This window comes from Piliocolobus tephrosceles, chromosome 13, assembly GCF_002776525.5.
Source record: "Piliocolobus tephrosceles isolate RC106 chromosome 13, ASM277652v3, whole genome shotgun sequence".
NCBI lineage: Eukaryota > Metazoa > Chordata > Mammalia > Primates > Cercopithecidae > Piliocolobus > Piliocolobus tephrosceles.
Genome location: NC_045446.1, coordinates 75,695,560 through 75,708,964, shown reverse-complemented (window position 1 = coordinate 75,708,964; position 13,405 = coordinate 75,695,560). Strand labels below are relative to the sequence as shown.

General features: G+C 37.6%; 1 protein-coding gene and 1 non-coding gene across 4 annotated transcripts in view; one reads left to right on the top strand and one right to left on the bottom strand.

The window, feature by feature from the left end:
- DLG2 (discs large MAGUK scaffold protein 2) overlaps positions 1-13,405 on the top strand; it is a 2,237,713-nt gene that overhangs the window by 120,754 nt on the left and 2,103,554 nt on the right. The gene's annotated exons all lie outside the window — the stretch shown is intronic.
- LOC111541023 lies at positions 9,617-9,723 on the bottom strand. Its single transcript, XR_002731153.1, has one exon. It is a non-coding gene; the product is annotated as a U6 spliceosomal RNA (small nuclear RNA).

Genomic DNA, 13,405 nt, shown 5'->3' with positions numbered 1-13,405 from the left:
GAGTATTTTTCCATTTTGTGGTGTTCTCTTTAATTTCTTTCATCAATGTTTTATAGTTCTCATTATAGAGATCTTTTACCTATTTAAAGGTATTCCTAGGTATTTCATTATTTTTTGTAACTATTGTAAATGGGATTGAGTCCTTGATTTTATTCTCAGTTTGATCATTATCAGTGTATAGAAGTGCTACTGGCTGGGTGGAGTGGCTCATGCCTATAATCCCAGCACTTTGGGAGGCTGAGATGGGATGATTGCCTGGGCCAGAAGTTCAAGACAAGGCTGGGCAGTGTAAAGAGACCCCCATCCCCACCAAATATATATATAAAAAATAGCCAGGTGTATTAATCCATTTTCATGCTGCTGATAAGACATACTTGAGACTGGACAATTTACAAACGAAAGGGGCTTATTGGACTTACAGTTCCACATGGCTGGGGAGGCCTCACAATCATGGTGGAAGGTGAAAGGCACATTTCACATGGTAGTAGACAAGAGAAGAGAGCTTGTGCTGGAAAATTCCCCCTTATAATAACCATCAGGTCTCATGAGACTACAGCACAGAAAGACCTGACCCCATGATTAATTTACCTCCCACCAGGCCCCTCCCATAACACGTGGGAATTCAAGATGAGAATCGGATGAGCCAAACCATATTATTCCACCCATGACCCCTCCCAAATCTTATGTCCTCACATTTCAAAACCAATGATTCAAAACCGATCATGTCTTCCCAACAGTTCCCAACAGTTAAAGTCTTAACTTATTTCAGCATTAACAAAAGTCCACAGTCCAAAGTCTCATCTAAGATAAGGCAAGTCCCTTCTGCCTATGAGTCTGTACAATCAAAGCAAGCTAGTTACTTCTTAGATACAACAGGGGTACAGGTATTGGGTAAGTACAGCCATTCCAAATAGGAGACATTGGCCAAAACAAAGAGGCTACAGGTCCCATGCAAGTCCGAAATCCAGTGTGGCAGTCAAATCTTAAAGCTCCAAAATGATCCCCTTTGACTCCATGTCTCACATCCAGGTCATTCTGATGCAAGAAGGTGGTTCCTGTGGTCCTGGGCAGCTTGGCCCCTGTGGTTTTGCAGGGTACACCCTCCATTCTGGCTATTTTCACAGGTGGCATTGCCTACAACTTTTCCAGGTGCATGGTGCAAGGTGTCGGTGGATCTACCATTCTGGGGTCTGGAGAATGGTGGTCCTCTTCTAACAGCTCCACTAGGCAGTGCCTTAGTAGGGACTCTGTGTGGGGACTCCAACCTCACATTTCCCTTCTGCATTGGAGGTTCTCCATGAGGGCCCTGCCCCTGCAGGAAACTTCTGTCTGGGTATCCAGGTGTTTCCATATGTCTCCTGAAATCTAGGAGGAGATTCCAAAACCTAAATTCTTGACTTCTATGCACCCACAGGCTCAGCACCATGTGGAAGCTGCCAAGGCTTTGGGCTTCTACCCTCTGAAGCAACAGCCTGAGCTGTACCTTGGCCTGTTTTAGTCATGGCTGGAGCAGCTGGGACACAGGGACCAAGTGCCTAGACTGTAAACAGCAGAGGGACCCTGGGCCTGGCCCACCAAACCATTTTCCTCCTAGGTCTCCAGACCTGTGATGGAAGAGGCTGTTGTGAAGATCTCTGACATGCCTTGGAGACATTTTCCCCATTGCCTTGGGGATTAACATTCGGCTCCTTGTTGCTTATGCAAATTTCTGCAGCCAGCTCAAATTTATCCTCAGAAAATAGGTTTTTCTTTTCTATCACATTGTCAGGCTGCAAATTTTCCAAACTTTTGTGCTCTGCTTCCCTTATGAAATTGAATGCCTTTAAGAGTACCCAAGTCACCTCTTGAATGCTTTGCTGCTTAGATATTTCTTCTGCCAGATATCCTAAATCATTCATCTCTCTTAAGTTGAAAGTTCCACAAATCTCTAGTGCAGGGACCAAATGCTGCCATTCTCTTTGCTAAAACACAACAATAGCCACCTTTGCTCCAGTTCCCAACAAGTTCTTCATCTCCATCTGAGACCACCTCAGCCAGAACCTTATTGTCCATATCACTATCAGGGTTTTGGTCAAAGCCATTCAATAAGTCTCTAGGAAGTTCCAAGCTTTCCCACATTTTCCTGTATTCTTTGAGCCCTCCAAACTGTTCCAAGTTTGCATGTTACCAAGTTCCAAAGTCACTTCCACATTTTCAGGTATCTTTTCAGCATTGCCCCACTCTGCTGGTATCAATTTACTGTATCAATCTGTTTTCATGCTGCTGATAAAGACATACCTGAGACTGGGTAATTTACAAAAGAAAGAGATTTATTTGGACTTACCGTTCCATGTGACTGGGGAAGCCTTGCAATCATGGTGTAAGGCAAGGAGGAGCAAGTCACATCTTATGTGGATAGTGACAGGCAAAGGGAAAAAAACTTGTGCAGGGAAACTCTCCCATATAATAACCATCAGATCTTGTGAGACTTACTCACTATCATGAGAACAGCACGGGAAAGACCTACCTCCATGATTCATTTATCTCCCACTGGGTCCATCCCACAACACGTGGGAATTCATGATGAGATTTGGGTGGGGACACAGCCAAGCCATATCACCAGGTATGGTGGCATGTGCCTGTAGTCCCAGCTACTTGAGAGGATCACTTGAGTCCCAGAGTTCAGGACTGCAGTGAGTGAACTATGATTGTGCCATTGCACTTCAGCCTGGGTGACAGAGTAAGACCCTGTCTCTTAAAAATAAAAGAAAAAAAGAAATGCTACTGATTTTTATACATTTTGTATCCTGAATATTTACTGAATTTGGTTCCCAAAATTTTGGGGTTTTCTATGTGTATGATCATATCATTACCAAGAAGAGATCATCTTAATTCCTCTTTTTCAATTTGGATGCCGTTTATTTCTTTCTACTTCCTGATTGTACTGGCTAGGACTTCTAGTATTATGTTGAACAGGAGTGGTGAAAGTAGAAATCATTGTCTTGGCCAGGCGCGGTGGCTCAAGCCTGTAATCCCAGCACTTTGGGAGGCCGAGACGGGCGGATCACGAGGTCAGGAGATCGAGACCATCCTGGCTAACACGGTGAAACCCCGTCTCTACTAAAAACTACAAAAAACTAGCCGGGCGAGGTGGTGGCGCCTGTAGTCCCAGCTACCCGGGAGGCTGAGGCAGGAGAATGGCGTGAACCCGGGAGGCGGAGCTTGCAGTGAGCTGAGATCGGGCCACAGCACTCCAGCCTGGGCGACAGAGCGAGACTCCGTCTCAAAAAAAAAAAAAAAAAAAAAAAAAAAAAAAAAGAAATCATTGTCTTGTTTTAGTTTTAGGGGGAATGCCTTGAAATTTTCCACATTCAGTATGATGTTGGCTATAGGTTCGTCATATATGGCTTTTATTATTTTGAGGTATGTTCCTTCTATGCCTGTCTTGGGGAGGGTTTTTATTTTTTTAAATCATGATAGGATATTAAATTTTATTGAATGCCTTTTTTGCATCTATTGAGATGATCATATCATTTTTGTTTTTAATTCTCTTTATATGGTGAGTCACATTTATTGATTTGCATATATTGAAATATTCTTGCATCTCTGGAATAAACCCCATTTGATCATGGTGTATTATGTTTTTGATGTACTGTTGGATTTGGTTTTCTCATATTTTTTGAGGGTTTTTATATCTATTTTCATCAGGGATACTGGTCTGTAGTTTTGCTTTTTTTTTGTTATGTCTTTGCCTGCCTTTCATATCAGGGTGATACTGGTTTCATAGGATGAGTTAGGGAGGATTTCCTTCCCTCAATTTTTTGGAACAGTTTCAGTAGGACTGATACTGTTTCTTTTTTGTACTTTTGGTAGATTTCAGCTGTGAATCCCTCCCATCCTGGGCTTTCCTTTATTGGGAAAGTTTTTATTACTGATTCAATCTCACTACTCATTTTGGTCTGTTTAGGGTTTCTATATTTTCAAGGTTCTATGAACTTTGGAAAAGTTCAATCTTGGAAGGTTCTATGTGTTCAGGAATTTATTCATTTCCTCTAGCATTTCTAGTTTGTCAATGTAGAGATGTTCACAGTGGTTTCTGTTTATCAATTGTATGTCTGTGGCTTCAGTTATAATGTCTCCTTTTTAAAATTTCTGATTGAATTGTCTCCTTTTCTTGGTCAATCTAGCTAGTGTTCTATCAATTTTGTTTATATTTACAGAAAACAAACTTTTCATTTGGTTGATTCTTTTTTTTTGGTCTCAATTTCATTTGATTCTGCTCTGATCTTTGAATTTTTTAAATTCTGCTAATTGCAGTTTTGGTTCTATATTGCTCTTCTAGTTTCTTGAGGTGCAATGTTAGGTTGTTAATTTGTGATCTTTCTGTCCTTTTGATGTAGAAATTTATTGCTAAAAACTTCCTTCTTAGTCTTTTCTTATATCCCAAAGGTTTTGGTACATTGTGTCTCTTTTTATTCATTTCCAAAAGTTTTAAAATTTACCTCTTAATTTTGTCCTTGACCCAAAGATTATTCAGGAGAAGATTGTTGAGTTTTCATGTCTTTGTGCATTTTTGAGAGTTCCTCTTAAAATTGATTTCTAGTTGTATTCCACTGTGGTCTGAGAAGTGACTTGATATGATAATTAAAATTTAGCAGAGAGAGTCAATGTATTTGATTAGGAAAAGTAAATGGAAAATAGAATGTAATCATGGCAATTATTGGGATTTTACTCTGCAAATTACAGAATTTTTTTAGTGCTATTTGGAAACAAATTACATAACCTTACTTTGTAATCAAAGAGAACTAATTCTATTTCTTTCTTGTCATATTCTGTTAGACTTGAACTATATCTAGACTATGATAAGGATTTAGTATTATGCTTTTACTCATCACAAACCAGATCTTCAAATCCTATATTCTCATAACCATTTGTGGATAGAAGATTCATAAAACCTCACAAATTTCTACTATCTGAATGAGAGCCTAGCAAATAGGATAGCTATGTTATTATAGCACAGAAACAAAACCAGCGTTATAAAACAGAAGCAACAAATTCAAATGTTCCATGTTCCTTTTTTCCTTCAGATACTCTTCTTACATTATTATCACTTGTAAGAAACCTTACCACTCCTATATGCCACTTCTAGTCAGTTCTAATATTACCCTGTTGTTTCTGTCTATGTCATTGAGAATGAACACATGAAAGACTGATCTGAAAATCAATAATAATGATAGTAACCCATATTATTTTGAGGACTTGCTAGATTCAAGGTATTATGAATTAAGCACTAAGATAGACACTATTAATATCCTCAATTTTCAGATGAAGAAATAAAGTCTTAAGACTAAGATGTTTACAAAAAGGAAAGTGACGATTTAGGAATTTCTGAAATTTACACAGCTAGTAAGTTGTGGAACAGAGATTCAATCAGGTCCGTTTGACACAAAAGTCCAAGTTTAAACACATACTACTCACACCTACCCACATTCTTGCCATCATAAAATATTTAGGTCCACTACTCACAGTATCTGCCCCCATAAGAGAACTCATATACCATTAATTTACTCTGTCTTATACACAAGATATTGTTTCAAAATTAGAATAATCTAGGCTCACACTGAACAATTCTCTTACTGAATGGACTAGGTCAAAATTAGTTAGTTAAACATGACTCTGACTTCTCCTTTTGTCTTTCATATGCCAACAATCAAAATGTATTTTCTACCAACTCCAGTTATCTGACTACAGTCATACCATCCACCAAATTATTTTCAATATTGTCTTGACAATCCACCTTATCACTCACAAATATAGATGATTCTATAGTTCCCAAACTCAATTTTTATCTTAGCTCCCAGAAATCCTCCAACCAAGTAATTCAAGAAGATGATAGATGTACAACAAAAGTATATTTTTTTGAATTATTTTCATCCAACCAAATAATTCAAGAAGATGATTGGTATACAACAAAAATATATATTTCCAGAGAGCTCAATATGAAACCTCTGCCCAGTACAGAGGGGGAGTGACTCCTTCCTGAAACTCAGATACACTGAAACCAAGAGCATGTGAAAACAAAGGTAAGCAACATTTTCAAATATTTAAAATCTGTTTAACAACTCTGTTTAAAACAAAACAGCTAATGCATAGAGAAAACAAGTTGTAAAAATACATGAGGAATGACAACTGTTTAGTATTCACTATTCCAAAAAGTGCTATAAGAATCTGTAAAGTACCTATACCCAGAGATGATAGCACTTTCCACCAGGAAAGTTAGAGAAGATGTCAAAATATGAAAGTTGAATTATATTGAAAACTAAGACAAAATAATAAAAGCATATTCAAAAATTTCCCCTATGTGATTTCATTCACAGATATTGCCAGTTGACATATTCCCTGACTCTTTAAACCTAGGTGTATCTGGGCTCTGTTTCACATCCACCAATGAGCTGTAAAAACTTGGGAAAAATATTTAACTCCCAGGAGCCTAATATTTCTGCATTTGTTAACAGGGATACTAGTACCTATCTTACAAAGTTGATGTGAGGATTATCGACAGTGTTTATAATGCATCTGGCACAGTGCCTAACAAACACACACACACACAGGAAATGATGCCTATAATTATTATAAATTATATAAGAACAAGAAGGACATGAACAAGTCTGAGTTTTACAAAATTACTCTGCAAGGGTCTGAAGGTATTACAAGGGAGAAGAAACTAGTAGTTGGAAAAACACCCAGAAGGTGTTCGAAAGAAAACTAAATTGTTCAAAAGAAAACTAATGAATACTTCAACTAAAGAGGAAACAATGAGGATGGGGAACAGGAGATGACCTTGAAAGATATTTAGAAAGGTAATTAATAGGACTTGGTAACTAATAAGATTTGGGGGATTTGGGAGATTGTTGGATAATGAAGAACAGCTGTTAGAAATATCAATAAGTTAAATATAAGACATATCAAATAGTTGTTGTTATTTTTTTGAATAACAAAAAGATACTTCTAACAGCATGACAGCAAGACCAGTCAGGTGGGATAAGTGAATGTTACGAGCCTGAAGAAAGGTGGAGTAGATAAAAATGGAGATTAAGACATGGAAGGAGCTATTAGAAAGTAGAAGTTTGTACCTTGCTAGTGATTAAATGGGGAGTCAAGAAGACATACTAGTGAAAGATAAGTGCTCATTGAAGATACTACCATTACTTAGAAAGAATCCCAAAACTCATAGAGCTAATTAACTCTAAGGTTTCAGCTGATAAGTTCATGTGAAATATTATTGGTTTTCTCAGTATTGACATCCCAAATTTGTCTCTTGAAGTACAAAATCTGGCTTGATTTTTAAAATCCATAATGTTTACCTTTTTTCCTTTGGTTCATATTAAAAACTCTATTTTTAATTTTTTAAATTTCTTTAGATTCAGAGGGTACATGTACAGGTTTGTTATATGGGTATATTGTATGATGTTGAGGTTTGGGCTTCTAATATTCCCATTGCCAATTGAACGTATTGCCCAAAAGGTAGTTTTTCAACCCTTTCTCCCTTTCCTCCCTTTCCCTTTCTGGAATCCCCAGTGTTCATTTTTTTCCCATCTTTTTGGCCATGTATGCTCAATGTTTAGCTCCTACTTATAAGTGAGAATATGCTATATTTTATTTTCTCTTTCTGTGTTAATTCACTTAGAATAATGGGCTCTAGCTGCATCCATGTTGGTGCAAAGATCATGATTTTGTTCTTTTTATGTCTGTGTGGTATTCCATGGGGTATACGTACCACATTTACTTTGTCCAGTTTACTGTTGATGGGCACCTGGGTTGATTCCATGTTTTTGCTGTTGTGAATAGTGCTGCAGTAAATAAAATGAGTGCAGGAGATTTTTTGGTAGAACAGTTTATTTTCCTTTTGGTATATACCCAGTAATGGGATTGCTGGGTCAAATGATAGTTTCATTTTCAGTTCTTTGAGAAATATCCACACTGCTTTCCAAGGGGCTAAACTATATCCACACTGCTTTCCAAGGAGCTAACTAATATACATTCCCACCAATAGTGTATAAGCATTCCCTTTTTTCTGCAACCTCACCAACATCTGTTATTTTTTGCCTTTCTATTAAAAAGTTGTTACTAAAGAAGTTAGTATTAGTATGACATGTATCACACTGAGCAAGAATAAACCTGGCTAGGAGAGTGATTTATTAAAGGATGATTTTATCCATTTTTGACAGTGATAGTAAAGTAGGCACTGTTTAACTCAAGATATGTTATCTATAGATACAGTTATATTATTTATAGAGAAAGGTCACTGTATAATATTTAGAGATACAGTATCCAAAGGCACTTAATTCAGTTTTTGATGAAGACAGTCAAATATTAGTTTTTAAATATCTCAACCCTTGTTTTTGAATAAAAACTGTATGCATTCCACTCTACAGTTAACTTCAGCATGCATAGTCACTTCAACTAAGTACTTATCCATTGTGTTCTGTCTACTTCTTTGCTAAAGGAATGATGAGAACCCCTTACTAGCATGACCAAGAAAATAATATTTGCTTTGCACCTGGTTGGAGTTCTTTGTTATTGCTATTTTTCAAATCCCTTCCTGCTAATTCCACAGAAATCTTTCTTTCTCCTGTGCTTGTTGCTGTACCTGTTCTTTGGCAATGAACAGGGGAAAAGAGCCACTCCCTCACTGAGATCCACACTGAAAATGGATTTCCTATTATATAATATTATGATCCTTCCTGAGAAACACCATGAAACTGCAGTCAAATATTTTTATTTTGCACATTGGTGTGAGCAATTAATACTTCATTTTGAAGCTTCAAATGTTTACCAGCTTGGGCAACATAGTAAGACCCCATCTCTGCAAAAACCAAGAAATTAGCCAGGCTTGGTGGCACATGCCTGTAGTCCTAATGCCTGTAGTCCTAGCTATTTGGGAGGCTGAGGCTGGAGGATTGCTTGAGCCCCGGAGTTTGAGGCTGCAGTGAGCTATAATCCTACCATCGCACTTCAGCCTGGGCAACAGACTGAGACTCTGTCTCTAAACAAAAAAATAACAAAAAAGAAACTTCAAGTTTTTGCAGTGTGTTGGAAAATCCCTATTTGGTGTTTGAATAATTGAAACATTTAATCTTAATGAAGGATGAAGCCTCAGTGATAAATTTCCAAGGCATGCATAATCTCTTATATTGCATTCTTGAAAGATGATCATTTAGGTTCTACTTGATTACTTGCAGTAATGGGATGCTCACTCTGTGAGGCAACCCATTTTATTGTTAGATGGGTTTAGTTGTTAAATTGTTATAATCTCTGTTCTAAGACAGATGTAATTGAATTCTTGAAATTAATAACTCAAATCTATTGGCTTCTTACTGTTCTTAGGATTAAGACATATTTCTTATCCTGGCCTATCAGTTCTTTCTGTTATGGCTTCTGTCTACCTCTTCACCATCATATTGTATGATTCTTTTCTTAACCAATCACTTCTAGCCAGACTGGGTTTCTTTTAGTTTTTCTTTCTTTGTTTTACTCTTCTTCTATAGAGGCTTTTCTTTTGCTTTCCTTCATCCTAGGTAGCTCTCTTCCTAATTTTCTTTCAGCTTTCACCAAACTAACCTTTTTTTTAAAAATTAAAAATATGGAACACTCCATGAATCTGTGTGTCATCCTTGTGCAGGGGCCATGCTAATCTTCTCTGTATCATTCCAATTTTAGTATATGTGCTCCTAAAGTGAGCACCAAACTAACCTTTGTCTTTTAGATCTCAACACAATCATTTCTTTAATTAAGCGTTCCATGATCTGCCTCATTAGATCAAATTCTCCAGCTATGTGCATTCATAGTGCTCTGTACTTCTTTGTAGCTTATATCACAGTTGTGATTTTAATTCATCAGTGATTAATAATGTATTTTTAACCTCTGTCTCAGTATTTTTGTTCACTATGTATCATCAGCGTTTATCACAGCACCTGACTCATGGCAGGTGTGCAGTAAATATTTGTTGAATAAAATGAGTGAAAAATAATAATACATTTGCATTTTAGATACATTGGAAGATATTGGTTCTTCTATATGACAATACTTTAAAAAATGTTGAGACAGCTAGAATGTGTCTTTGTCTTTCAGATGAAAAGGCTATACATATCCTGTGCTTAGATTGTGTTTCCTCTGAAAAACCACAGTCCTCCCCCATGCCTGCTCTCCTCTGCAAGCATTCAGATTAGTCAGTGTGCCTTGTACTGTATAGTAAGGCACTTGTTTCTTCAAGTGAGGCCCCACTTTTGAGAATTCCTGTAGGTTCCAGAAATCTATGTTAGAATAAGAAATAGCTTTTATGAGATTAGCCTCGAGTATGATTTTAAGCTTTTGGTTTATTTTACATGCAGTCGTTTAATTTCCATATGGGTCATCTTTTGAAGAAAAGCTTTTGGTTTCTGTTAGATTTATTTCTTTTCAGGACTCAGATGTAGATGGGCATGGGATTCCTTGAACTATGATTAAAAGAAATTTATTTCTGTAATCCCTAAAAATCATTGTGAAATTTTTTGTGTAAGTGAAATCATGAGCTTCAAAATCAGTAATACGGAGTAAGTATTTCTTGGACAGCATTTCACAATAAAAACCCATATTCACCCTTGTGATTTAGGAGGAAACAATGAAAGTTGCAGCAAGTAGAAATTAAAGACTGAAATAAAGTATACTATTACTTTTTTATATGCTTCAGCATGAACACAGTCAGTATATGTGTATGTTGGTCATTGTTAGCCTTTCTCATATAGATTAGATAGCAAATTAATAAATGTTTATTGCTTGTCTACTATCTGTCACATACTAAGCTAGGTGCTATTTTACTGTCTCAGAATAATAGCTTATTTTTCTGTTTATACAGTTAATACAATTTCAAAGTAGAACATTTGGAAAATACAGAGAACACAAATACTTTTACCCTCTACTGTTAACACTTTGGTATGTTTGTTTTTATTTAATATTCATTTAATAACTATTGAGTGCATATAATTTGCCATCAATTGTTCTAGAAACTAGGGATACATCAGTTAACAAAATACATGAAATTCTTTTTCTTATGGAGCTTACTACCTAGTGAGGAGAGATATAAAATAAAGTACTTAATATGTCAGCTGGTAAGCACCACAAAAAATAAAACAGAGTAGGGGGATAAAGAATATACCTAAGGTAGAAAGGAAAGACATTTCTAATAAAGTGACATTTGATTAGAGAACTGAATAACTTGAGAGAGGTATAGGGTTAATCAGGCAGAGGCAATAGCAAGTGCAAGGGCTTTGTGGCAAGAGTGTACATGGTGTAGATGGCATATTGGAGACACATCAAACTTGTCACTGTGGCTACAGCAGAGGGAGCAAAGGAGGGATCTGACTTGTGTTTAAAAAGATCCACTGTCAAGCTGTGTGGAGAATGACTTTGACGAGTTGACAGAAGTAGGCTTCACGGCCGGGTGCGGTGGCTCAAGCCTGTAATCCCAGCACTTTGGGAGGCCGAGACGGGCGGATCACGAGGTCAGGAGATCGAGACCATCCTGGCTAACACGGTGAAACCCCGTCTCTACTAAAAAAAAAATACAAACACTAGCCGGGCGAGGTGGCGGGCGCCTGTAGTCCCAGCTACTCCGGAGGCTGAGGCAGGAGAATGGCATAAACCCAGGAGGCAGAGCTTGCAGTGAGCTGAGATCCGGCCACTGCACTCCAGTCTGGGCGACAGAGCGAGACTCCGCCTCAAAAAAAAAAAAAAAAAAAAAAAAAAAAAAGAAGTAGGCTTCACACGATTGGTAATAACAAACTTCTCTGAGCCAAAGGAGGATGTCTGAACCCATCGCAAAGAGGATAAAAACCTTGAAAAAAGAGTACATGAATGGCTAACTAGAATAAGCAGCATAGAGAAGACCTCAAATGACCTGATGGAGTTGAAAACCATGGCACGAGAACTACGTGAGGCATGCATAAGCTTCAGTAGCCGATTTGATCAAGTGGAAGAAAGGGTATCAGTGATTGAGGATCAAATGAATGAAATGAAGTGAGAAGAGAAGTTTAGAGAAAAAAGAGTAAAAAGAAACAAAGCCTCCAAGAACTATGGGACTACGTGAAAAGACCAAATCTACGTCTGATTGGTGTACTGGAAAGTGATGGGGAGATGGAAGAAAGTTGCATGACACTCTTCAGGATACTATCCAGGAGAACTTCCCCAACCTAGCAAGGCAGGCTAGCATTCAAATTCAGAAAATACAGAGAATACCACAAAGATATTCCTCGAGAAGAGCAACACCAGGAAACATAATTGTCAGATCCACCAAAGCTGAAATGAAGGAAAAAATGGTAAGGGCAACCAGAGAGGTCGGGTAACCCACAAAAGGAAGTCCATCAGACTAATAGCGGATCTCTCAGCAGAAACTCTGTAAGCCAAAAGAGAGTGGGGGCCAATATTCAACATTCTTAAAGAAAAGCATTTTCAACCCAGAACTTCATATCCAGCCAAACTAAGTTTCATAAGTGAAGGAGAAATAAAATCCTTTACAGACAAGCAAATGCTTAGAGATTTTTGTCACCACCAGGCTTGCCTTACAAGAGCTCCTGAAGGAAGCACTAAACATGGATGGGAACAACTGGTACCAGCCCCTGCAAAAACGTGCCAAATTGTAAAGACCATCGATGCTATGAAGAAACTGGATCAACTAATGAACAAAATAACCAGTTAATATCATAATGGCAGGATCAAGTTCACACATAACAATATTAACCTTAAATGTAAATGGACTAAATGGTCCAATTAAAAGACACAGACTGGCAAACTGGATAAAGAGTCAAGACCCATCAGTCTGCTGTATTCAGGAGACCCATCTCACATGCAGAGACATACATAGGCTCAGAATAAAGGGATGGAGGAAGATCTACCAAGCAAATGGAGAACAAAAAGAAGCAGGGATTGCAATCCTAGTCTCTGATAAAACAGACTTTAAACCAACAAAGATCAGAAGAGACAAAGAAGGCCATTACATAATGGTAAAGAGATCAATTCAACAAGAACAGCCAACTATTCTAAAGATATATGCGCCCAATACAGTAGCACCCAAATACATAAAGCAAGTCCTTAAAGACCTACAAAGAGACTTAGACTGCCACACAATAGTATTGGGAGACTTTAACACCCCACTGTCAATATTAGACAGATCAATTAGACAGAAAGTTAGCGAGGATATCCAGGACTTGAACTCATCTCTGCACCAAGCAGACCTAAGAGACATCTACAGAACTCTCCACCCAAATCAAGAGAATATACATTTATCTCAGCACCACATGGCAATTATTCCAAAATTGACCACATAATTGGAAGTAAAACACTCTCTCAGCAAATGTAAATAAACAGAAATCACAACAAACTGTCTCTCAGA